Raw genomic sequence first — 24,809 nt, 5'->3', positions numbered from 1 at the left:
TAGACAACTGACTTGTCCTTGCAATCAGTGGAGACAAAGGGTTTTTTCTTTAGGGCAGCTCAGCAGAAACCAAATTTCAGTGCTCTGGTCACATTCTCTTCTAGAAACATTTTCTTGTATTTTCTTTTTTTTGTTGTTGTTTTCTCCTTTTTTATACTGGCTGTAGAGGAAACCTGGAGACATGATCCAGCCAAGCTGTTGGTGGTATCAGTTGTACAGTTGTGCCCGCAGTTATCAGGTAGGGCATCTTTGGAGGGTGACAATGAAGGCATTGGTTGGAAGACCTGTTTAAATAGTTTGCCCAGTGCAAAGTATTTTTTACAGACTTGAAGGAATGCTACATCTTAAAGAAATAAAGATCTGCATTTCTTTCTCTTCTAAATGCAGGCCTTTTAAAATATGAGATTGTCTCTAGAATCTTCTCTCAGTTAAGAGCAAAATACAGATTGAAACTGTAGTCCTGTAGTCAGATGGGTTGCAGAAAGTAACACATATCTCTCACTGCTTTCAGTGAAGTCCTCACTAGCTTATGAGTATCTGTTTACAGGTAGATCCCTCCTGCTCTGCTGACGGATGCTGCTGATAGGCATTTTCTATGTATCAGAAACTCCTTCAAAGTGTTCTGTCAAACGTTGCCCAAAATGTAGGTGGTTCTTTCCTAAGTGAACCAGCAAGCCAGAGAGGGGAGTATCTTTTGAGAGAGCATACAAGTGTTTGACACAACCTTTTCAGTTTGAAAAGATGGAAAATTCTTTATCTGGCACAATTAGGAAAAGTGCTGTTAAACCAGGAAAAATTTATTTTGTTTCCATTTTAAAAATTAAATTAGAAATTACTGTAGGAATTTTCCTCTATGATGTTACGTGTTGAATAAAAGCATAACAAGTTGGACAAGGCTGCTGGATGAGGGCCTCTGTGAAGGGGAAACTGTGAGAAATAACGTGGTCTGAGTCTGTGTGAGCCCTATGAGCAGGCAGATGTGCTGTTCATTGCTGGGCTTGGTTGTTCTGGCTGTAAACTGAGCTGAGGGGTAGAAGGGTGAGGGTGGTGTCACTCCAGCCTGGGCTGTTGGCATCTGAGGATGGGGCAGTGGCATCCGTGAGGGGCTGCCCCTCAGCCCTGTCACTGAGGACTGTGGTGACAAAGTTGGTGGTGGCTTGAACACATGAGTTCAGTCCTTGCTGAACCTGCCCTGGTTTCAGGGGGACATTTCAGCTATTTTGGGGGGAGAATTGAGTTGCATGTGGCCTGCTTGTGTGCACATAAGGATTTTGTGGGAGAAACCACAGGGGTTTCCCTACACTTCCTTTCACCTCCCTGTGTGCTGCTGCTGCAAATAGTGCAAAAGGGGTGCCTGGGCAGACCCCAACTTTGCCTTTTAGAACTGTTCTTTAATCTGGTTGAAGACAGTAAATGTGATATTTCTGAGCAGAAAAGACACATTTTTATTCCTAGTGGTCACTTCTTGTTTTGGGGTGGAGAGAATGGGTTCAACTTTGTATTTTTGTGGAATGTAGATTTAAATTATTATTAAAATGAGATCTTAGGAGAAAGTGTTTATATATTTATAGGGGAAAGAAGAACTTTGTTAGATAGTTCTTTGAGGTAAATGTACTTGTCAGAGAATTTATTATTTTAGTCCTGTGGTCTTTCTGAATGCATTTGACATGATCGTTACTCACTTGTACCATTTGTTTCCTGTCTCATTATATAAGTTAGCAAACCACTCTAGGGTTGCCTCTACTTTTATTTGCATTAGAAACTGCACCATAAAAAATGTTCTCATTGGATTGCCTGCTGCTGAGCCAAGAGCTGTAAATAAAGTGGTTTTTAATTGAAATCCAGGAGAACCACAGAACCATCATAATTAATGTACCCTCTGTTTTCTCTCTTTTTTTTTTTTTCCTAATATTACCACATATCTTTTTTTATACGTGAACAAAGCTTCTCTTCTTCCTAGGTACCCTTAACTTGAAATAGTCACTTCTTGCTCTTAGTGTTTCCTTCCATACACTTTTCAGGATAAATGAATTCTTGAGGCTGGGAAGTTTTTTGTTTTGTTTTGCTTCTTTTTTTTTTTTTTTTTTTTTTTGTCACAGAATTTACTTATCAAAAAGAAAAGTTTTGGACAAGGGTAAGGAAAAATATTTTGTGGGTAAGCTTGGTGTGAACATGTTGTGATCAGGCAGATATTCGTGAAAAGTGGTTTTCTGCCTTTGACTGAGAGGGTGGGCACATGTTGCCACTCATGTTTTAATGGATACTCCATCTGCTGTCAAGCCAAGTCTCTTTCTGAACATGAAAGTTTTGTGCCAAATGCAACATCAAATCCAGATAAAAGTGGTGGGGTGTTTGCTTCAGCACTCTGTAAATGTTAAAACCCAATGTGTCTGAGAGGGTGGGCAAATCCAGATCATCTTGTGTGTCTGGTTCTTCGCTTATTTTAAAATGGCAAATACTTGTCATTCCAGTTGGTTTTTAATTTGAAGCGCATAGGCAGGTATTCTTTTGATCTTAAATGGCTGTTTTGTTGGGGATTTTTTAGTTAACTAGTTTGGTATTATCTGCTTTATTCGTAGAGTTCTCATCACAGATTATCTAATGTGTTGGATTCCTGTCTCTTGTGCTGCAATGTTATTTTTACCCTCTTTGCAAAGGCTGGTGCTATGCCACCAAAGATTTTTTTTTCTCCCAATGTTAAGGAGATGCAGCAAATCTGACATCCATTAAGGTTCAGATTCCATAATACTTAGCATTTTGTTCTAATCATCTGCAGCATAATTTTTATATTTTTTTTATTCTGCATATTGACAGGGTAATTTTTTGTTCAGATATGACAGCCATGAATCATTTGGCAAGTTACTTGATTCACATGGATCTTGATTTTTTTTTTTTTTTTAAAGCACCTTGTGGGGATGGCAGGAACTCTTTTCGTGCTGCTTCACCAGATACAGGAGTGGGAAATGTGAGGGTCTTTACTTACCTTGCTTATTAGAAAAAAAATGCAGATGATAACAGCCCTGTGAGCCTAGAACTGGTTGTCTGTGGTGGTCCTTTAGGCATTGGGATGGAGTCAAAATCCTGAATTATGCTAGGATTTCTCATCTTAGCTAAAGTCTTTCAGTTTAGGACCTTCCAAAAGACAAGAACTCCCTGGAAATTGTGGCATTCTCAAGTCCAGGGCAACTTCCTTCAGATAATAACTGAGACAAATGATCCATTTGAGGATATGGCTAAAATTGAAATGGAAATGAACCTACTTGCCAAAGTCTTGCCAAAGATTCTATTTTTATTGAGCATCATCTTGTTGTTAAAAGCCTATTGAAGCTGAGAAATAGAAGTGAGATCTGGAAGAAGTAGGTGATGATGATTTAAAATATACAAAATTGTTCAGGTAACACAAGCCATAAATTTCTTGGTGGCTCAGTGTTCTATTATGTGGGCATATAAAATACACTGTTCTTGTGCTTGTGTAAAGGGTTGTACCTGGGATGGCAGAGCAGTAAAATCATGTCCACAGAATTATGGTACCATTTCATCTCAGGTTGAATGAGCTGTGTAACCCCATAAAGATGTAAAAATAGTAATCAACCACAGACTGCATGTGGAATAGAATAGAGTGAAACTGCATGTCTGTTACCACTGCAGAAGTTGTACAGACTGCATTTGATATTAATGCTTTGAAAAGGATGGACATCTATGGGTTGCCAAATCATCTCTTTCTCACCAGGTTCACCAGAAACCTTGAATTAGAGAGGTCTATGGTCTATCCATTTCAGGATGACATGTCTTAAGTAGTCCTGTGTTGTCCAGAGAAAATTTCTAGTCCTGTATGTTATATTGTAAGAAATATTTTTCAGTTCAGGACTTCATAGCTCACACAAGTGAATAAATCATCCAAACCTCATGTCAGGTTTTCCTGACAAGAACAGGTGTATCTATTGGAAATAAGGACGTAATAATTTATCAAATGGATCTCAAGACTATGCTGTGTACTTGTACTGTGGTTTGCTGATCAATGTAGAGAGCATGACTAGCTGCCTGAGTACTGCCTATGCACAGAGTACCAGAGGTGTTTTCTTTTTGCAGAAACACAAAAAGATTTTCTCCACTCATCATCAGTTCTTGATGTCTTTGTGGGGAAGAAGAGCACTCCTTGGTTGTGGCTTCTGCTGGTACACCAGGGGCAAAAAGAGGAGGCTGGAGCTGGCTGTGGAGTTAAGGCACACCAGACCAGCACTCCTCTGTTTTCACCAGCTGTTTGTATTGTGCAAAACCACTGTAAAAGTTTTTGAGAAGAAAACATTATCTGTGTATCAGAAGGGCACTGGGGAATGATGGTTCACACTTGCAGGGCTTCAGAAAGTATCAGAAAAGTCAGATAATTTAAGGTCTTTCTGTGAAGGAAGAGGACTATGCCATCTCTCTTCCAGAAAAGGGCAGGAGATCTCGAAGGAACTGGGCATTGCAATTGGTCTATTTAAGACCATTTTAGCCTTGCAGAACTCAGGAAGGATTCTGCAAGAGAGAACTCTGGACTTAATGAGATTGCAACTGAAGCTTTCAATGGGCAGAGAAATGTTAGTCCACTCTTGTATGTAGGCTTGGTGGCTTGGCTTAACCTCAGCCAGCAGCTAAAGTACTACACAGCCACACTCCAGTGGGATGGGGAGGAGAATCAGAAAAGGTACAACCTATGGCTTGGGATAAGAATAGTATAATAACGGAAAGTAAATAATAATAGCTGTAAGGAAAAGGGAGATAACAAGAAGAGAGAGAAGGACAAGCGTAGCACACACAGATGCTCCCACCCACTTCCCTTTGCCCAGCCAGTCCCTGAGCAGTGATCCTCCCCCACAGGGGTATACTGGGCACGAGGGTTCTGTGGTATGGAATATCCTTTTGGCCAGTTGTCAGCTGTCCTGGCTGTGCTCCCTGCCAGCTTCTTGTGTGCCTCTCCACTGGCAAAGCATGTGAAAACTGAAAAGTCCTTGACTAAGAGTGAGCACTACTTAGCAACAACTAAAACGTGAGGGATGATATTCCCTCTCATCCTAAATCCAAAACACAGCACTGTACCAGCTACCAGAAAGAAAATTACCTCTATCCCAATGGAAATCAGGCCACTGGCTAAACTAATGGAGAAAATGGAGAGAGATATGCAGCATTTGACATTACTAGGCATTGCTGGAAAATATACCAGTAGGATAACATGAGACTGCATAAACTGATCTGGGTCCTGCATTACCAGAGACATTAATGCAGAAAAGATGAGATAAAGAATAGCTTAAGATTTTTCTGTGAAATAGTCTTCCTCCAAGGTAGTGTCCTGTAAAAAACTAAAATGAAAATCAACTGGGGTTCTCAATATTTAAAAAATAAAATTAACAAAACAATTTAAAATTAGGCTTACTGAAACTCTTAACTCTTATCAAAAATGTAGGTTTTCATGCTGTTGTTATCTGGTACAACATCTGATACAGACTTTTCTCGTAGCCTGAATTTGCTGTCCAGAAATACTAAGAATATGACAGAAACAGTACTCTTGATTATCTTTTGTCTTGTGCAGTTACTGCTTTTCCAGAAGGCTTGTCTTCAAATCTCCCATAAGGACAAGTGGATTTAATTTATTTTTTTTTTATGTAGGACCATTGCCTATTAAAAAAATAAAACATTGTTTTGTACAAGCCAAAATCATATTACTGTTGTTCTAGCCTGATTCTCGGCATATGAAGGAAAACAAATCTTTGTGCATTAGTTATTCAGAGGCAACTTTAAATCGTATGTGCAGTGCCTTCATTATATGTTATGCATTCTTATTGTCTTTTAACTGAAGAGCAGTAATAAGAATTCTCCATTGCAAGATAAAGGAACAAATGTAAGGTTGTTCATACATAGGAAGAAATATTTTAATAGTCTTGTAACCCGACCTGGGAGGTCTCTGCTTGGAATCTTTATCAGATGTATCTGCTATTGAACACCTACCTAACACTCAAGCAGGTTGGTGCTTTCCTCATTTGGGTGCAGTGCTGGGGGAAGGCTGTTTGGGATGCCCTGCTGCTGTGCAGGTTTTGCAGCCTGCACCTAAGGTAAAGGCAGTGAATTTTAGCCAGGAGCAATAATGGTTTCCTCAGCAGCAGGGCAGGGTGTGCCATCAGAGCGAAGTGCAGGCAATCCAGGACAAGGCTCAGCATCTCTTCAGGACTACATCTTTGCAGGCCACACAGTGGTAGCACCAGGCTTCCCTCCCACCATGTGCCACCATGCTTTCAGAGTGGGAATGGGTGTCACCATGGCAGGGATTCTCAGGAGTTTTGTGCCTCTGCTATACCTTCCCTTGTATCTGGCTGTGTTGAAGTTTTGGGGAGATCCCAAAGCTGCTTACTCTGGGTGAGAGAAGCTGAAGCACTGCCTGCTGAGGTCTGGCTGGTGTTGCCTGAGCTGCTTTTGCCTCTGATTTGATCAGCATGCTTCAATGTCTGTCACCTTTTATCTCTACTGAAGTTGTTTCTACCTCCTCTTTTAGCTTTTTTAACATCAACTCACAATCCATCCTCACTTCCATTCTACAGGTCCTGGTTATGTTATCTGGTGTTTGTGGTAATGGGGGTTGTTAGAAATGGCATTTTTGGTTGCATTTTTTCAGTCATGAAGTCCACAGTCAGAAGTAAAAATGCCTGAGGTCCATGGCATTACCTCTCCATCCTCTGGTTGTACTGCTTGTAGCCACTGCTGCTTGGGCAGTTCCCAGGGTGCTTCAGTGGGGAGCATCCATGCTGCTCAGTTACAAATTACTTTATCAGTTAGATGTCTTGAGTAGATAATCCAGAGGTTTGAATCTGCTGTAAATGAAAAGTGAACAGAAGGGAAACCACGACCATGTGTGTCAGCATCACTGTCTTCTTTCCAGAATCCTGTGATAAATCTGATAACACTGTTCTGAGAATTGCTTGCTTACTAATTATTGGAAAAGCATTACCTTTTCTTTGTTTCTGTAATTAGCATTTCAGCTTGAGTCTAAGGCCTGATGAAAAATGAGTCTGGTATGCCATAGGTTCAGTAAATGATGAAAACCTGAAGTCTGTGTTTGCTTGCTTTCTTTTTCCATAAAACAAACAAAACTTGAGCTGATCTCTGAGTAGAAATGGTGTCAGAAATGATGTAGTCTAAATAAAGGAGGAGGTTGGTTTTATTTCTCAGTTTCCTCATCGGGTGGCTCACAGTACATGTAAACAATATAATAAATAAATAGTCCAAGTCCAATCTTAGCTAAGATAACCATGAAAAATCTGCTTATGTGTTCCTAAATCAGAAGACAGAAATGCATCTCCTACAAACTGATAGGAGAATTATAGAGTAAGTCTTTAAAAGCATGATCCAGAGCAGCCAAGATTTCCAGATAGCACACTCTGAAACTTAATATCCATGTAAAACAGTTGATCATAAATGTTGATGTAAAAATATTGTATGTCCATTGAGATAAATCTTTTAGGGATAAAGAACAGACTGAAAATTTAAGGCAAGCTCTATGAAGTAGTACTGAGGTTGTGTCTGCTGTGCTGGCTTGTGAGGTTTGAGATGCAGAACTTGGTATGTGGCCATCTGAACAACAACATGTCCAAATGCAGGACTTCTGTGAGCAGGATTTGTGCTTATCATGTTACCTGGTTTGTTTAAAGGTATGAGCTTACTCATACCTTTAAACCTCCAGGTGTTGGAGGTCTTTTGCAGACTATTTGGAGAGATAATTCATAGAGGCTTCTCTAAATGACAGCAAATGGGAAATCACAGAATTTAGCTCTAGTCTGATGTCTCAAGGAGAGATAAACCAGTGGGCAGACTGCAAGGTTATTCCAGAGAGGAAACCTCAATGGCTTAAGTAAACAGGATTTGAGAATATGTCCACTGCTACCTCCTAGCAACCAAAACTTATGAGGTTCAGTTGGCACAGATCCACTTGCTTGGAGGACGATTATGCGTAATTCATACTAGATTCAGGTCATTGTGCCCTCAGACAAAACTGGGACATGAAATGAGACGTTATCCTCTGGCTCCTCTTACAGAGCTCCCAGTTCCTTCACCTTCATGCAGAACACTGTGCCAGGGTGCCAATGTGATCATGGGGAAGTGTGGGCACAGCTTGTCTGGGACAATAATTCAAGCTCTATCTGTGACAGAGTTGAAAATAGTATGAAAAGGTCAGGCATACATTGCTTTCAGTTGGAGGCATGATGCTTGGTAACATTTCAGTAATCCTGAAAGATTTCTTGGTCAGTTAGTGAGACAGAGATGACAAGCAAATTTATCGTCATCTTCAAAGTGTTTCCTACTTATAATTCACAAGATAAGGTGCTGTGGTGGTGTACTGTGCCTGCCTCAGAGAAGGTTTCTTCCCTGATGCTTGTTAGGCACTCACTGGAAACTTCTTCCTCCTGTTCTGCTAAGAAACAAGATAGTATTTGGGTCAGAAATAAAGTTTTAGCTGTTAAGTTATTTAAAAGAGCCTTTTCTTCCTTGCTCTTCTGTTCTTCGTCTCACCTCTCACCCCCCTCCCCCAAGTTTTTCACAGAATAAAAACAAACAAACAAACCCCCAAAACTAACCAAAACAAATAAACCCCCTCTCTCCAAATAATTATCTTTAGCCTTCCCAGGAAGGGAAGTATTACTGTAATCTGTGGGGGTTTGTTTATATTTCTCTCAAAGAAGCATTAAGCAGGATGAACTTGCTTCTTGCAGAATGATCCATGTTTGCTTTGTCACTTCTGTATCAATAAAGCACCTCTTTAAGGCTTTCTGTGTGCTTTGTCACAAGTTGGCAAACTAGAGAGTGTTGTGCAGCTGGACCTGGTTTAGTGTGGGCAGTACCTTGAAGGTGAAATTGCAGGGCTGGGAACACGCTTGCTCCAAAACTGAGGTTGTCTTTGAAGAGGAATTGTAGAAGGCAGTACTCAAAGCTTCAGAGGCTGCCTGTCTGTAGCTAGAGGGTAAATGGGTGAAATGGTCATAGCTTAGCTAGGAGACCTTTCTGGGAGTATTGTTGTTATTTTGGCAAGTATTAAATGCAAAATCTCAATTTGTTACAAAAAAGTATTCATAAATTGTGCTTAGCCCTTCTTCCTTGCTTGCAAGTGAAGGCACTGAGGTATTAAAAAGCACTGCCCTTTCCCCTCTTCTGTGCTGCTTCTGGTTTTGTGGAATACTCAGAAAGAAAACTGAGGATTGGCAAATAATACCCATCCTACAGGAAAGTCTGTGTTTGGGAGAAGATTACTATAGGGATGGCTAAGATCTGTTAATGTAATGAAGAAGAAAATAGTCAGTGGAGCTAATACTTGTGGGGAATAAATTCTTCATAGAAAGTTGAGAAATGTTCTTCTGAAAATGGTAAAAGTAATTGTAAAAGCTGAATGGCGTGGCATTTAATTATGTAAGGAACGAAAGAGGCTAAAAAAAATAATAACCTGGTATATCAGAAAGCAATTTAAAATATAAGCTAGGGAAAATGGAATATTTCTGTCACAGTAAGATGAATTCCACCACTGGCTGCATTGATTTCATGTCTCAAGTTTTGTTCCAAACAGATCTGTAACTGAAGGGGAATGGGGATGTGGGAAAGGCTATTTTTGTTCTCTAGGCCTCCCAAACCGACCCATTCCCCTGCTCAGCAAGAATTGTGAGAAAGATATGGATAAAAATACAAACAGGATTTAAGAATTTAATTAGCTCTGATGGTCATCCAATCTCCAGTTGTCTGGTAATTGTCTCTTTCAAAGGGATCATTTGAAGCAGAGCTTCATATGCTTTGTGAATGTCAGTAAACTAAGCTTGTTAGTGTACAGTGGAAAGGCCAGAGCTGAATTCTTGTGGGTATTTGCAGCCTTTAATAAATAGCGTGGCAGCGCCGAGGAGGAATCATTCCTTACACCCACTCACCCTTAAGATGTTTCCTTTCAATTCAGAAATTAATATTCAGTTGAAAAGTTATTATACATTTTGTGTCTTTCAAAATATTCTTGGCAGTGCATAGGAGTCAGTCTGTAGAGGGGTGGGATGGGTTGGGGATTTTTTTTTCCCCACCCACCTTCTGCAGGGAAGATGTGGAGCCAAGAAGTAGCTGTTAGACTTTCAGGTTTGTCAGCTTATTTGTTTGAGGTTGGGGGTTTTTTTCTGGTCTCATAGTGCTGTTTCCTGAGCTGTGGAGCTCCTGCTCCATTTTCTTAGGGCAGGGTTGGCATGTTAGTGAGAGGTCCAAATATCAGGTTATCAAGCTGTTGACAAGATCTTGCTGTGATGTGTTCCCACCCAACTCTGCCAAATTGGAACAATTAGGGCTAAAGCTCATTATGGGGAGTGCCCACTTAGAATTTTTTTTTTTTTTAGTGACTGGGGAATTTATTTTAGGAGAGTGGCTGGTTTGCAGTAATTTTGCAAAGGGAAATGATAGTTTGAGGCTTTTTCAAGGAAACAGAGTTGTTTATTGATGGCATTTTTGGCAATGATTTTGTTTGAACAGTTTTAGCCACCTCACAGTTTTAAGTAAGAACCTGAAATTTTGCAAGAGTGTGGGCCTGAGGTATTAAGAATAATGAAAAGAAGGGCTGGCTGAAATGTGTTGCAGAACTCCTTGTACTGGATGATTGGATGATAAAATGCCGAAGGAAATTGCTTGTAGATAAACGAAAGCCATGGAGGAGGAGGAGGAGGAGGAGGAGGGCAGTCACAATACGGTTCATGCCTGATGAATGCTTCACTGGGTGTTAACTGCTCTGGAAGAGTCTTTGTGGTTATCCTGTAAAAATGGCAGTGCAATGATAGACAAAACAGGTGTCAGTACTTTTTAGTGAAATAACAGAAAACAAAATGGAAAGCATGAAAGTGCTGCTGTGTAAATGCGTGGTGCTCCTCTGTCTTCAATACCATATGCGGCTCCGGTCCTCCCTGCCTCCCATTTCACCTCCCCCAGTCCACAAAGTATTGTAAAAGAGAAGAGAAATCCAAAGTATGGTGTGACAAAAAACCACCAGAAGTCCTTGATCTGGAAGGAGACCTCCAAAAATGATGAATGTCACAAAAAAGAGATGGGGAGTGAGCATCTGCTGTCCTTCCAAGGAGGTGAGCAGGAGATGAGCACAGGAGAGTTGTGAAGGGGAAGATGATGGGTTCTGCAGCAGCTCTGGGGCTCCTGTACTGCCAGCCTGGTTGCTCTCTGAAGTCAATAAGGAGAGAATAAGAGGTGGTTATGTGGTAGGAGGTAACAGGGGAATTTTCTCCTGGCTGGGCCAAGCTGAGCCCTGCTGGAGGGAGCTGGATTACTTTCTGGCCAGTGCCAGGTGCTTGGTGCAGCTGCCAGGGCAGGCACCTCCTGGGTTCTACCTGTGGTGTAGCTGTCTCCTTTCATGTCAGCACCCATTTGCTTTGTGTGGTGGGGATGAAGATGACCAGTAGCTCATGTCAAGACACTTTAAACATGATCTCACATTGTACTGTATGTGTTACCTGAGGCCTTGGACCCTACACGTAAAGAACAAATACATTTTGGAATTTGTAATCTATCTGTGGAATAGCGTCACATCTGTAAAATGCTTTGTTTGTCTAAGCCATTTTCTCTGAAAATAAATGTCATGCAATATTCCTGAAGCATTTCAAAAATGAAGAAATGAGCACATAAAAATAATTATGCATGCATGGAGGATCTTGTCCTTAGAAAAGAATTTTAATTCCTAGAGTTTTTCTAGGAAGGTGCAAGCAAGAAGCTGTACATAGACCAGGGAAAGGAAGCAAATTCATGAGGCTGATGATTAAGGGAGGGCTTCCAGCATGTGAGGAGAGACTCTGCTCTGATATAGTTGTGTTAACTGAAGTAATGGTACATGATTGATGGTGATAATTCTGGTAACTATTTTGTTGCTGGTTTAGCCAGTTGATATTACAGTATTTGTTGGTATTGCTTGTTTAATACACATACTCGGTTGTTGTTCTTACATTCTTATCTTACAATGGCTAACTTTTCCCTTTCCTGCTCCAAAACTAATTAAACGCTGTTTGATCATAACCAAGCAATTCATGCTCTTTGATACTATGATTCTTTTTTTCCCTTTGGTATATTCTCATAATCATGTTTTGGATGCTCAGGTGATCTGCAAGAAGTCTGGGTTCCCAATTGTAACGCCTTGGTTAAATTCTTAATGTCAGATAATATAGAAGTTAATGCTATTTAAATAAATCATAGAATCACAGAATCCTAGAATGGTTTGGGTTGGAAGGGACCTTGAAGATCATCCAGTTCCAAGCTGCCTGCCATGGTATCTTGGGATGACTTGATGTTGCTGCATCCCCTATTGCCTGCTCTGTGCCCAGACAGGAGTCCTGTACTGTTAAGCTCCAAGTGGGGAGATCCGGGGGAATTCCTCAGAGCAGTTTGTGTGCAGTGCTCACAGACTGCCCAGGCTTCTCTGTGCTGTGTTGTCTAGCATGGATGGAGGGAGTCCACCTTTGCTTTTTATTAGGACACCTCTCCACTAAATCAGGTTATTCAGAGCTCCATCCAGCCTGGCCTTGAACACTTCCAGGGGTGGAGAAGCCACAGATTATCTGGGCCAGCTGTTCTGGTGCCTCACCAACCTCACAGAAAAGGATTTCTTCCCAATATCTAATCTAAACCTACTTGCTTTCAGTTAGAAACCATTCCCCCTGTCCTGTCACTAAATTTACTTTGTGAAGGCTCCTGTAGGACTAATTCAGCTTTCATCTATAAATCTTCCTCTCATGTGCTACCATAACATGCGAGCACGTGGGAACTTTGATTTTTCTTTAGTGTAACATGTCTGGAAAAAATCCCTCTCTTTGGTGTGATGTCTAGATTTCTACTGCCATCCTCCATTTTATTCCTGGGAAAATACCTACTTTAACTTGCAGTGTGAAGCTTTGCTGATCAATATGTTACAAGCATAGTAAAGTTCAAGAAATTGCCTCCATTACTATCTTGAGATGAGAAATTGATTCAGCTGCATTCTCTTTCTGCTAATTCATCCATGCTTTACATTCCCATAAAAGGAATTACATACTCCTTATTTTCCAGCAGTGTCATCAATCCTAATGAAGAGAGAAGACTGAAAATTTATATTGTGCATATGGGATAGCTGATCTCTGACTTAGCTCTTAATTTGTAAATGTTGCTGTAGGCTTCACTTCTCAGTTCTCCTTTCTGTGCTTTGTTTGTATGCAAAATCCAAGGGCTGGGATGGAAGCAAAACTGAAGAATATGGTAAAGGAGTATAAAGTTAGGTTGCTTTCTAATCTAAACATCAAAAAATGAGATGGTGGTTAAAATTTGATGGAAAGAATGAAAATCTCATCTGTAAATTTGATGTACATCTGCAGTGTTTGTTCCTGCATTAATTATGTTGGGACTGTTTTCAGTATCTATCAGCCATCAGTTCTCTACCTCTGGCTCTAAAATGTCCAGAGTTTCACTTTTTAACTGTCTTATTATGTATGAGACCATTGCACATGTCTGATAACTTCTGTAACCCAGCATAGGGGTGGTATTGTAGCTCTAATGATGAAAGTGATATAGTGGGAAAAGCAGCCAGAACAGATATGGAAAACAGGAAGGGGCTTTTCTGGGTATTTCAGTTGTTGTTTTTCTTAGTGTCCATCAGCCTGGCCTCTGTAGGAAACTACCAGGAATGGTTTGTCTGCACAATATTTTGGCATTTTTAGGCTTAATACTAGCATCATTTATTCAGAACAGATGGATAAATGACAAAGCAAAACTATATATTGTGACTTCAGTCATGGATCATGATATAGCAGTTAGTTTTTAAATTAAATTTAAACATATTGCCAGGTTCCTAAATAGCTGTGTTAAACTGAGGTAAAAAAAACCCCAACATTTTCTCTTTTGGCTCCACTGATGTTAGTCTCAGGTTTTCTCTGTGTGTCTGAATATTTTTTCTTACAAGCATGTGGTGCTCAATTTTTAGTCAACTATAAGATTCAATATGCCTTTTATAAACCTAGAGGTATTTAAATAGCAGTGTGAAAACCAAGTCAAATAAAGCATTAAGTAGAGGTGAGTTTATTAAAACCTTATTCCAACAAAGATTCATGGACTTGCTTAGAAAAATTGTGAGCCGACAGGATGCAAGTGGGTGATGAATTTATGAATTTAGGTTCACATTTCTTGCAAGACACGGATGCACACATGTTTTAGTTACTGGGGCTCAACATGATAATGTTGTGATCAAAAACTTGCTTAGACTCAATAAAATCTATGTGGTGCTACCAGCACTGACCATCAACTGAGGTGTTCTGTTAAAGAAAGACATTTAGGCAGGTCAGGCTTTGTGAGGACTCCTCTGTCTCTCATGGTGTATGCTTTGATGGGTTGATGTCTGGATTGTGCTCTGCTGCTTTCTGTGGGCTTGCAGGGGAGGATGAAGGGGGAAGCAGAGACTGGCACTGGGCAGAGGGAGTTGCTTGGGTTCTTCTCCCCCACCTTGCTGGATAACTCAGGGAGGGCACTTGTTCTGTGCAAGGATCTGCTGGACTTGGGGGGTGGCTTCTGCTGTATGTGGCAGCATCACAGTGCTTGGGACCCATTCAGAGATTTTAAAGGAATAATTTTAAAAAGTACATAGCATGACAGTGAGAGGAAGTAAATGTTGAGGTTATCTGTGATCATTTCTACATTTTCTTCTTAAGCTTGGACTGACTTTCCGAAACCCAGCAATGCTCAATGCAGATGAAATGTTTTCCACTGATACCAGTGAGCTGTGAATTGCACCCCAAGTTTACAGGCCTGTTTCACAGAATCACAGAATACCAGGTTGGAAAGCACCTCAAGGATCATCTGGTCCAGTCTGGAAGACCCTGCATGCTTCTGATTTACTCCAAAAGCTCCCACTCTTCCAGCCTATTCAGGTGGCTCTTCTTGCTGAAGTGTATGCTGCCCCATTTAGCTTGGTATCATTGGCAAACCTTATCAGGGTACATTTGATTCTGTTTTCCAGACCACTTATGAATGGATTAAACAGCAGTGGGCTCAGCGTTGGCATTCTGCACTCATATCACTTTGTCCTTGGTGAATCCATGCTGACTTTTCCTAGTCACATGCTTCATCTGATTTGTGATAACCCCCGGCAGAATTTGTTCTGAACTTTCTCCACGGACTGAAGTATGGCTGACTGAAGTATGGTTGACAAACCTCTAACTTCCCAGGTCCCTCTGTAAGCTCTTCTTTTGGATAGGGTGGCATTAGCCACCTTCTTTTGGGATGTCCCCCAGTCGCAGTGATTTCAGCCAACATTCTTAACACCCTTAGGTGCTAAGGGCCTTCCCTCAAAGCCATCCAGGCAGCAGCATTGATAAAAACATATGTGTTGTTTTCATTTAGGTAATTTAAGATGCCTTGTCTAGATACCTCTTCTGCACTGGGTGACAGGCTGATTGTATCTCCCACATCTTTGACTTTCATTAATCCCTCCCTTCCTGGTTGCTGTACCTGCACTTGTTTGTGTGATACTTGGCATGTAGGTTGCAAGCTCTGGGCCAGCAAATCTTCCTTTCAGGGAGAGCATTCACTCTCCCTTTGGGCTCCTTCAAAGCAGCATGAGGTGCTGTGAAATCTTTATGGTCCCTGCAATAGAGTCAAGATGTTGTTTTATTTATTGCATCAACATAACCCATTCTTCATTTTGCAGTAGGCGCCAAGCTGAGTAAGAATAAAAGATTCACTTGTATTTCAGTCTATAACTTGAAGGGCTGTGGATGTATCCATCCCAGAGATTTGACAACAAAGCAGTCTCTCACAATCAATAAGGGAAAGGAGTTCTTGGTTGTTCTTTAAAGGAGTTGGAGTGCTGATAGTTGCCCTCTGCCATAGTGACTTAAAAGATACAGTGACCTGAAGATACTGTATTAAATAGAAGTTTGTTTTTTGTTGTGTTGCAATAGGAAGCTCATTGTCACAAATCTGCTCATGCTTTGGAGCAAGCCGGTGCTGGGAGATAGTCACATGTGGGAAAAATCTAATTTCCATTCTTTTGTTTTGTTTAGATACGTCACTTTGAGATCACAGAATGAAAGCAGCATGAAATGTTATGGCAAAGACAGCACAAGAAGACACAAGAATCTCACAAATCCTCAAAAATCAGGTAATGTCAAAGCATCATATGTCCAGTTTTTCAAAGGCTGTCTTTAATAAGTTTAATGAGTTTATAACTTATTATTAATATATATAATAATAATAATATAATAATTATAATCACTTATTAAACAGTTAATAAGTTTAACTGTTTAATAAGTTTCAGTGCTTTTTGACAGTTTTTCAAAATTTGGGCTTCTGAGTCCCTGTGAGTTTATTCATGGACTGTTCAAATCTGGTTAGCTGTGTGTGGGCTGTGTATCTAGTAGAATATTATTTTGTGTTCCACAGTATGTATGACACAAGAGGTATACACACATATCTTAAAGGACTACTTTGGCTGTATTGTCTCATACAAGCAAAAGGACATTAACTTAAGAAAAAAAGAAGCAGCAACTAAGGTGATCAGGTTTTTTTAGCCATTGGATTTGACTTGGCTCCACTGCTAGGCACCAGCATGGACTATTGCAGAGGGATGGACTTTTCAGAGGGTCCTGCAGCTGCATTTCTCAAAACTCTCTCCTTTGGGGAAGACACCAGGCTCAAAATAGCTGTTCCCTCCCCACTGAAAGCTTAGCCATATGCTATTTTCCACATACTACTACTTGTGCTTGATTTTTTTGATTGTTTATCTCTCTCAGGATGTTTTCTCCTTGCCTGTTTTTGCAAATCCTAGCATATGTTCTTTGACTGTTTTGAAGCATTTCTAGTTACAGAAAAAGGCAATCACATTGCACTCTGCAAAGAGTAAACACTACAGAGGTCAGAAAGAAACTGCTTAAGTGCATTACAAGGGTGCTCACCTTAAACTAAACTTGGGGCTTATCATGGCTGTGGTCACAGCAAAAGCTGATGGATTAATGTTTGAAAATTTCCCCCTCTTCCCCAAATCAACAGCAGCAACCAGAGGTAATGTAGCCACATACAGTAACTGAATGAGGTCTGACCTCTCTGTCCTAAGTTCATTTCATGTTTGCAGAACTAGGATCTTGCTGGGGAATAACAAGTGAGTCAGTTCAATAATAGAAATAAACTAAAATATGAACCCGAAGACAATTTTGATGTTAGGACATGTTTATTTTCCAGGAAGCGTTTGAGAGTATTGCCCTTGATGTAGGACTTGGCAGAAGGGACAACAATTTGTCTCAACCTAGCAGTCAGTAAACCCAGGTTGGCTGAAGAGACTTCAAATGAACTTTCACTTGATGCAGTAAAGTATAAGCAAATAAAAAAATAAAACTACCGTGTTTGTCACAGTAGTGCCTTTAGTTAGTGCTGTCTTTGATATGCTTTTTAGTCACTTAGTCATGGAATATGCAATTCAAGTGCCCTTCTGGCCTTAAGTCAAAGCTTGGATTTTACTTTTATTTCTAATCAGTATTGTGAGGAGATCACATAATTTTATGTTTGCCATTTTTATGAAGCAATATGATACCTGCTTCTGTTGCAGTTTTCCAAACCCTTCAGAGTACCTTGAAACAATTCACCAACAGCAAAGATAATCATATTTGTTGAAGCAATCTTCTTTGTTTCTTTGGGACTCATGAAATTGTATCTTCCTTAAACTAAATTCAGCTAATGGCTTTATTTAGAAATCAGCATTCTCTTTTTGAATAACCAGAATTCTGCTAGTTTGGGGAAACAACATTTTCATTAAATTACTAGTGCCTTAGAATGCATTTTTTGCACAGATCAAAACAAGAGGAAAATGTTTCTGTTTGTCTTCCTCCTTGCTTCTCCTCCTTTTCTAGAGACTTTCCTTTCCTGAGATGATCAACTGTTGTTTTTCCTGTTGGGTTTGTTGGGTTTGGTGTTTAGTTTTTGGGGTTTTTTTTCTTTTTTTCTTTTTTTTTCTGCCTTTTTTTAAACTTCATTGAAGTAGAGAAATTGCTCAGTTCTCTCCCAGTGCCATCGTTGTTCTCCCCTCCCCCAAGTCCAATGTGTTTTTTATTAAACTGAATTAGGACATTCTAGTCTCTCTTAAGAGTGGAAATGGGAACAGCTTAAATGAGCAGCCACATGAGACTCAGCAGCCTTTCCAACTGCACTGCAGAAGCTTAGCTGCAAAGAGAATGATAATTTTTGAAGGATTTGTGCAACTGTTGAAGAACTACCAGCATTAATATTAAAAAGCAGCTTATCCGTTTTTCCTTTTCCATTTTAAGAGTATATAGCTTTCTTACTATGCTTGCTATAAAAATCAGTCTACTAAATATTTTGCTTCCTTTCAATCCTCTTCCCTTTTGTAATTCCTCTATTTGCATACTTTCTCATATACTGAAGTGGGTTTTTTGTTGTTGGTTTTGCCTAAGAACGTCAACCTCTGGGTTTGAATGCAGATATGGGCGTGGGTTTGAGATCTGTGCCATTCAAAACCAGACAAAACTGAATTGCAGCAGAAACCATAGGAGCAATTGTATCCAGGATTGGGATGAAAAGGTTTTCATCCCTAAAAACATTTGTCCTTGAGGTAGCTGTAGAAAATTTTTGGTCCTTGAAATCCGTATTGCTACTTCAATGTTTATTCTAACCAAAACAGCCATGAGCCTGATGACCCTTATTTTCAGTGTCTGCCTCTATTGCTATATCTGATGTCTTCAGGATTTCTATAGATACTTAAAAAAAAAAAAAAAGGTAGGTGTTTGAGTTATCATCTCACCTTTCTTTCCCTTTTCCTCTCTGGTGGCTCACCCAACCACCTTCCCTGGCATTGGAAATTATTAATTCTCTTTGACTACTGTGCTGATTTTTTTCACAGGCTTATATTCTGTGCCAAGAGGAAAAAAAAAAAGGAGTAGGGGCTTGAACTCTGGTTGCATAGTAAGTTATGAGAGCAAACGTGGTATCTAAACAGGGCACAAGAGCACAGGGATCTCTGAAATATGCCACTCTTACGCTCCTTTTTTTCTGTGCTTCTCAACCTTCCAGCATTACTCTGGTCTGAAGACCCAGGGGCAGTGCCAGCTTCACACCTGAGAGCTGTGTGTGTGCAGGGGAGGTGGCTCTGTTCTTGGGCAGCACCCCCTTACTTCTCAAAGCTGCTCCTCTGGATGGGGTCACAGGGGTGCAGTGGCCAGCTGAAAACTGTGCCTGTCTGTGCCCAGCTTCAAGGCTGGCTTATGGTCAGCCTGTGGCTGGGCTGCTGGTAGCACTGGTGTGAGCAGAATGCAGGCTGTCAGGAAAGGAAATGCTGTTTATCCCTGTGTCTATCCTAAAGGAAATCAGAGCACAAGATGATGTGAATGATGGCTGGCTGGGTTTAGGAATAGCTTGGCAGGAGATCTGACAGTTCTGAATAGCAAAACAGGTCAATAAAAACATGCCCATAAAAAAGGCTAAAAAATGAGTAAGAGAAACACACTGGTTTGTTCCTATGGAAGCTAAGTACGGGGGGAAAATTAAGTGAAAGAAGGGAAAGGAGAACTTGATTTTGGCTTTCATATTACCTGAAGTTAAGAATGAAGCTTATATTCCAGTGACAGAAAGACAGTCACTTGAGAGAGCCCTGTAAGCCTGTGTGACTGAGGGGTGGTAATGCACGATTAAAACATGAAAACACACAGCAATGACACATTTCTAAGCAGGCCTTCGGTATTACAAAACACAGGCTGCTAAGGGTGGTGGTTAACTTTGCTTTAACAGACATTTTACCATCCCAGAAGGAGGAAGGGACATGAGGAGAGTTGGTGCCCAGAAAATGAGTATCTGCTGATGCTGCCACTTGTGAGTAGCTGCAGATACTGTCCTGCAAAAGCTGGTAGAACATGGAGGAATGTGGGCTTTTTTGCCATCTTATCCAGTCTTCTCTTTTTCAAGCTAGCTAGTAATTAATCTATAAAAGCATGTAGATTTTAGCTTAAAGAGACAGCTGAAAAGCTTGAAATAAGTTGGACAAACTGTAGGATCCAATTCCCTTTTGATACACAGCCATGCAGCCTACTGAGATGGGTTAGATTAGAGCTGTAATAACTTTACAGCCTTTTAGTGAGTCTGCTTCCTTCAGCATTTGCTCTCGTACAGTCTTTTGTCATCCCTCTCTATTAACTGGCTCTGGCTGACATTCAGCCCTGGTTTTACAGCACACACCCAGCCCAACTTTTATGCATCAACTTATTTGTAGTGGATGTCTCGTTCTGGAATTCATGTGAATTCAGGCAGTTCAATTGTGTGACTGTCATTTAATCTGTAATTTTACTCGAGTTGAAAAATTCTGCGGATTTTGGCTTCTGTGGTGTGTGATGGAGCCAGAAATGTTTATTTTATAGAACTATCATCATCTTAGTATCTCACTGTTGTCTTCTCTAAGTACATAGAAAGGCCTGAATTGGAAGAGATCTTAAAGGCTGTCTAATTTCAACCCCCCTGCTGTCAGCAGGCACACCTTCCACTAGACCAGGCTGCTCAGAATGCCATCCAACCTGGGCTTACATACTTCCAGAGTTGTGGCCTTCCACAGCTTCTCTGGACAATTTGTTCCAGTGCCTCATCACTCTCCCAGTAAAGAATTTCCTCCTAGTATATAATCTAAACCTTCTCTTTTTAGTTTGAATCCATTCCCCCTTGTCCAGTCACTACATGCTCTCATTAAAAGTCCTTCTCCATCAGTCTTGTAGGATCCTTTCAGGTACTGGAAGGCCACAATTAGAGCACTCTGAAGCCTTCTCTTCTCCAGGCTGAACAATCCCAGTTCTCACAGCATTTCCTCACAGGAGAGGTGCTCCATCCCTTTAACCATCTTGGATGCCTCCTCTGGATTCACTCCAGCATGTCCTTCATGTGCTGGGAGCCCCACATCTGCTTCTGCCTCTATGGTGATACAGTTTACAAAGGAGAAAAATTGGATCACCTTTACTGAAGACTGATACTTTCTTCCCACTTCAAGTTTACCAGAATTAAGTTATTGCATGCTTCCAGGAGAGCCTATTTGTATTGCCTTTCAGTTACTTGTGTTTGAAGAGGGAGACAGCTGGAGTGTGTAAAGTCATCTCAGCCAGCTTGGTGGGCCCCTGGATGTCAGTCTGGAGAATGGAGCTGTGCAAGTTGCAGGGGACCTTGTCGAAATGATGAGAAAAGATTTGGAGCAAACCCTTGTCTCTGTTGAAATCAATTGAACTACCATTAGCATGATTCCAGATTTCATCCATAAACTTAAGTAGGGTATTTCTTTTTCTAGGCAGCCTACAGAAATGTTTCTGTCTGTTGGCATTTGTTTTCATGCTTCTTTGTAATGATTGCATAATTGGGATGTATCTGTAATGTCAGAAATGTAATAGGTTAAGTAGCATAAATGACTGTTAGGAAGAGAAGAAACACAGAACCGCAGAACTGTTGTTGCTTTTAACTCCTACTAGTTTAGTTGTTCAGTTTAACCATTTATTAGTCAGAGCTGTTGTGATAAATGGCAGTGATGGATGTTTAGGCACCAGTGCTAAACACAAAGGAGAAAAAGCACGCTTTTTTTCCTTTCTCTTAAATGGAAATCATTCAGTATGCTGCTAATGGTTTCCCAGTTGGCCAGAGACTGACTTTGGTGCCCCTGAGCCTTAATGATGTCATGATATGCTGCGTCTCTCCCAACTCAACAAGTATAGACTCTGGTTTTAATCTGACAAGAAATGCATACTGTTAGGATTTTGTTAAAGCTGATAGCAAATGCTGTGTATACAGCATCAAGCCCTTGAGTTTCAGCCTTTAGTTGAAGTACTAAAAAAACATTTGGTATCTAAGGGACTGCTTGATTACTGATTATGCTCTTATCAATGTGCGTATCTGGGTTTTTTTCCTGTTACCTGAAGGTAGGATAACAATGCTTTTTAAACATTTGCTTTTTTTTTCTCTCCAGATCAGTGATGCCTTTGAAAGGAATGTTTTCATCTTTCTTTTATTTTTATTCTGGGGGAGGGGAGATGGGTGTTTGAAAACAATGCAATTTTTTTCAAATGTGATTTTCACAGTGACTAAACTTTTCAGTCCTTTTGTAACTTGATTGGTATTTTAATGTAATATCCCATTATATATTTTTAAGCTTTTTACAAATGTAAATTTCTGTATGACTCTGATGATAACTCCATAACCTACCTGACAGCAGCATGTCCCACCTCTCAAACCAGAGCTGAGTTGAGGATGCTAGAGCTGCTGGAGAGGAAATGTTAATGAACCTTTTTTTTATTTTATTTTTTTTTTATTATTCTGAGAGAGGGGAAGAAAGGTGTCTGTGCTAATGCCACAGATATAAAACCTCTTGACTGCTTTCCAGTGTCCTGTGACAGGTAATCCCCAGGTGAAAGGGTGCAGTAAGTGGAATTTGGCACATGCCCAAGGGACAGCATTTTTTGTGGTGACTACAGCACTAGCTGTGGCTGCTGGTGCAGTCCACAGCATCTGCCACCATGGTGCTCCTGCCTGTGGGAAGAGAAGGGGCCTGGTTGGCCCCTTGATACATTTTTGTAATAAAATCAGTTTATTTACTACCTTAAGTCTCTTACTGTCCTTACTCCTGGAATTCTTGTGGTCTTCTAATTGTTTCCTGGAGACATTTGTTCTCCCTCACTGGTTTGTATTGTTTCTTGTCCTTTGACTAATACTTGTCACTTCAGAGGCAGCAAAAGAAGGGCCAAACTCAAGGAATAGTTCTGTTAATAGGTGAAATGGGACATAGCTCCTATGCAAAAAGTGTACCTATAGATCCAGTAGTTCTGGTTTTATGGGAAGATGTGTTCTGAGCATCTTGACTGAGCTTCCTAAACTTGGCAGGCATAAAAGGAAATGCACATTCCCTCTCTTCCTCTAAAACGTTGATGGCCTTTCAGTGTGAAACACCATGCAGTATTTATTTTTATGCCCTTTTAATGTTTTGTGGAGGGTTTGTTTAGTTTCCCTTCATAATTTTTAGTAGGAAGTCTTTGAAGTTGGGTTGTAGATGAAAAACCCTGTTGGCAGCCTGAGTATTCATTGTTGACTCCTATCTTTTTAATTGTTCATCTATAAAAATCTGGAAAGGAGTGTGTTCAGAGAAACTGTGAAGCAATGTGTATTTCTGGAAAGGGGAAATAAACTTGCAATTATTCTCAGCTATTATTTGTCACGTGAAGATGTTACATACTAATGGTTGCAGATGGTTTACACAAAAACTATACACGCTGCAAACACTCTTCATTGGGAGCTATGGGTTTCTGTTATACATTATGCTAGAATGGAAAAGGTTTTTTTTCCTGCCTGCAGCTATGTATTACCCTTGTTTGCTGTTGCAAGCACAAACTCTCCTTAATATGCATCCGGCAATGGTTAAAATTTTCTTCATCGATGACTTCACATTTATCCACGTAGCTGGAGGATTCTTCTAAGGTTAGAAAGGTAAGGACATCAGTGTGCAGGAGTCCTTGGTGGAGAGCACTGCATTTCGAAAATCAGATGTGAAGGAGGCAGAGTTAAGGTTTTGGTTTAGTATTTCTGTGTTCTTGTTCAAATGCAGGATCTGCTTTTATTTTAAAATGTATTTATGAGTTCATAAGTATTTTGTATCTCTGTGCATATGGGTGACTGTAGACACAGTAATTGCTTCATATTGTGGAGTAGTAAAACAATCCTATCATTTTGTTATGTATTTTCTATTCTTCAGAAATAGTATGGACATCTGTAAAACATTAGTTGAGTTACAGTTTATACAGTAAAATTATGAAAGGCTGCATTTGGTATAAATTTGTTAAAATCATGCAACACAAAGAAGGAGGGGTGAACAGGTAGAACAGAAGTCAGAGTTCAGCATTCCTGATGTAAGGTGACTGGTCAGAAAAGATTTCAGTTGACTGGTTTGGTCTTAGCAGAAGTACTCCAGGTCAGTCAGTCTCATCTGCATCCCTGGAAAGGTGATGAAACACCTCATCCTGCATGTCAGCTCTAAGGGTGTGGAGGAAAAGAAGGTTCTCAGTAGTCAACAGGGATTCACCAAGGAGAAATAATACCTTGAGCTATCTGACAGACTTCTGTGATGGAATGTCTGGCTGTGTGGGTAGATGAAGGGAGAGCAGTGCCTGCCTTGACTTCAGCAAGGCTTTTGACACTGTATCCCATAGCATCCTCATAGGTAAGCTCAGGAAGTGTGGGTTAGATGAGTGTGGTGGATTGAGAACTGGCTGAAGGGATGGTCCCAGAGTTGTGGGCAGTGGTGCAGAGTCTGACTGCAGGCCCATTGCTAGTGGTGTTCCCTAGGGGCCAATACTGGGTCCAGCTTTGTTCAACTTATTCCTCACTGATCTGGATGAAGGGACAGAATGTACTCTCATCAAGTTTGCTCCTGATACAGAGCTGGGAGGAGTGTCTGATTTGTCAGAAGCCTGGGTAGCTATTCAGCAAGAGCTGGACAGGCTGGAGAGTTGGATGGAGTGATCTTAATGAAGTTCCATGAGGGCACGTGCAGGGTTCAGCACCTGTGGAAGAATAACCCCTTAAACCAGCACAGGGGGCTCAGCTGCTGGAAAGCAGCTCTGTGGAGAATGACCTGGGAATCCTGGTGTGCAACAAGCTGTCCGTGAGCCAGCAGTGCACTTAAGGTGAAGGAGGCCAAAGGTATCCAGGGGAGCATGAGGAGGACCATTGCCAGCAGGTCAAGAGAGGTGATCCTGCCTCTATTTTGCCCTAATGGGGCCTCATCTGAAGTGCTG

General features: G+C 40.7%; 1 protein-coding gene across 7 annotated transcripts in view; it reads left to right on the top strand.

Annotated features, from left to right (window-relative positions):
• The window catches only part of TRERF1 (transcriptional regulating factor 1), a 99,913-nt gene that overhangs the window by 53,239 nt on the left and 21,865 nt on the right, over positions 1-24,809 (top strand). For all 7 annotated transcript variants that reach the window (XM_021547616.3, XM_021547618.2, XM_021547617.2 and 4 more), the window contains exon 3: positions 16,062-16,159. The gene's annotated coding sequence lies outside the window, so the exon portion shown is untranslated. The remainder of the gene's footprint in view (positions 1-16,061; positions 16,160-24,809) is intronic.

The sequence above is a fragment of the Lonchura striata genome, chromosome 3 (assembly GCF_046129695.1).
Source record: "Lonchura striata isolate bLonStr1 chromosome 3, bLonStr1.mat, whole genome shotgun sequence".
Classification (NCBI taxonomy): domain Eukaryota; kingdom Metazoa; phylum Chordata; class Aves; order Passeriformes; family Estrildidae; genus Lonchura; species Lonchura striata.
Note: the sequence above shows the minus strand (reverse complement) of the source record. Positions and strands in the feature narration are given on the sequence as shown.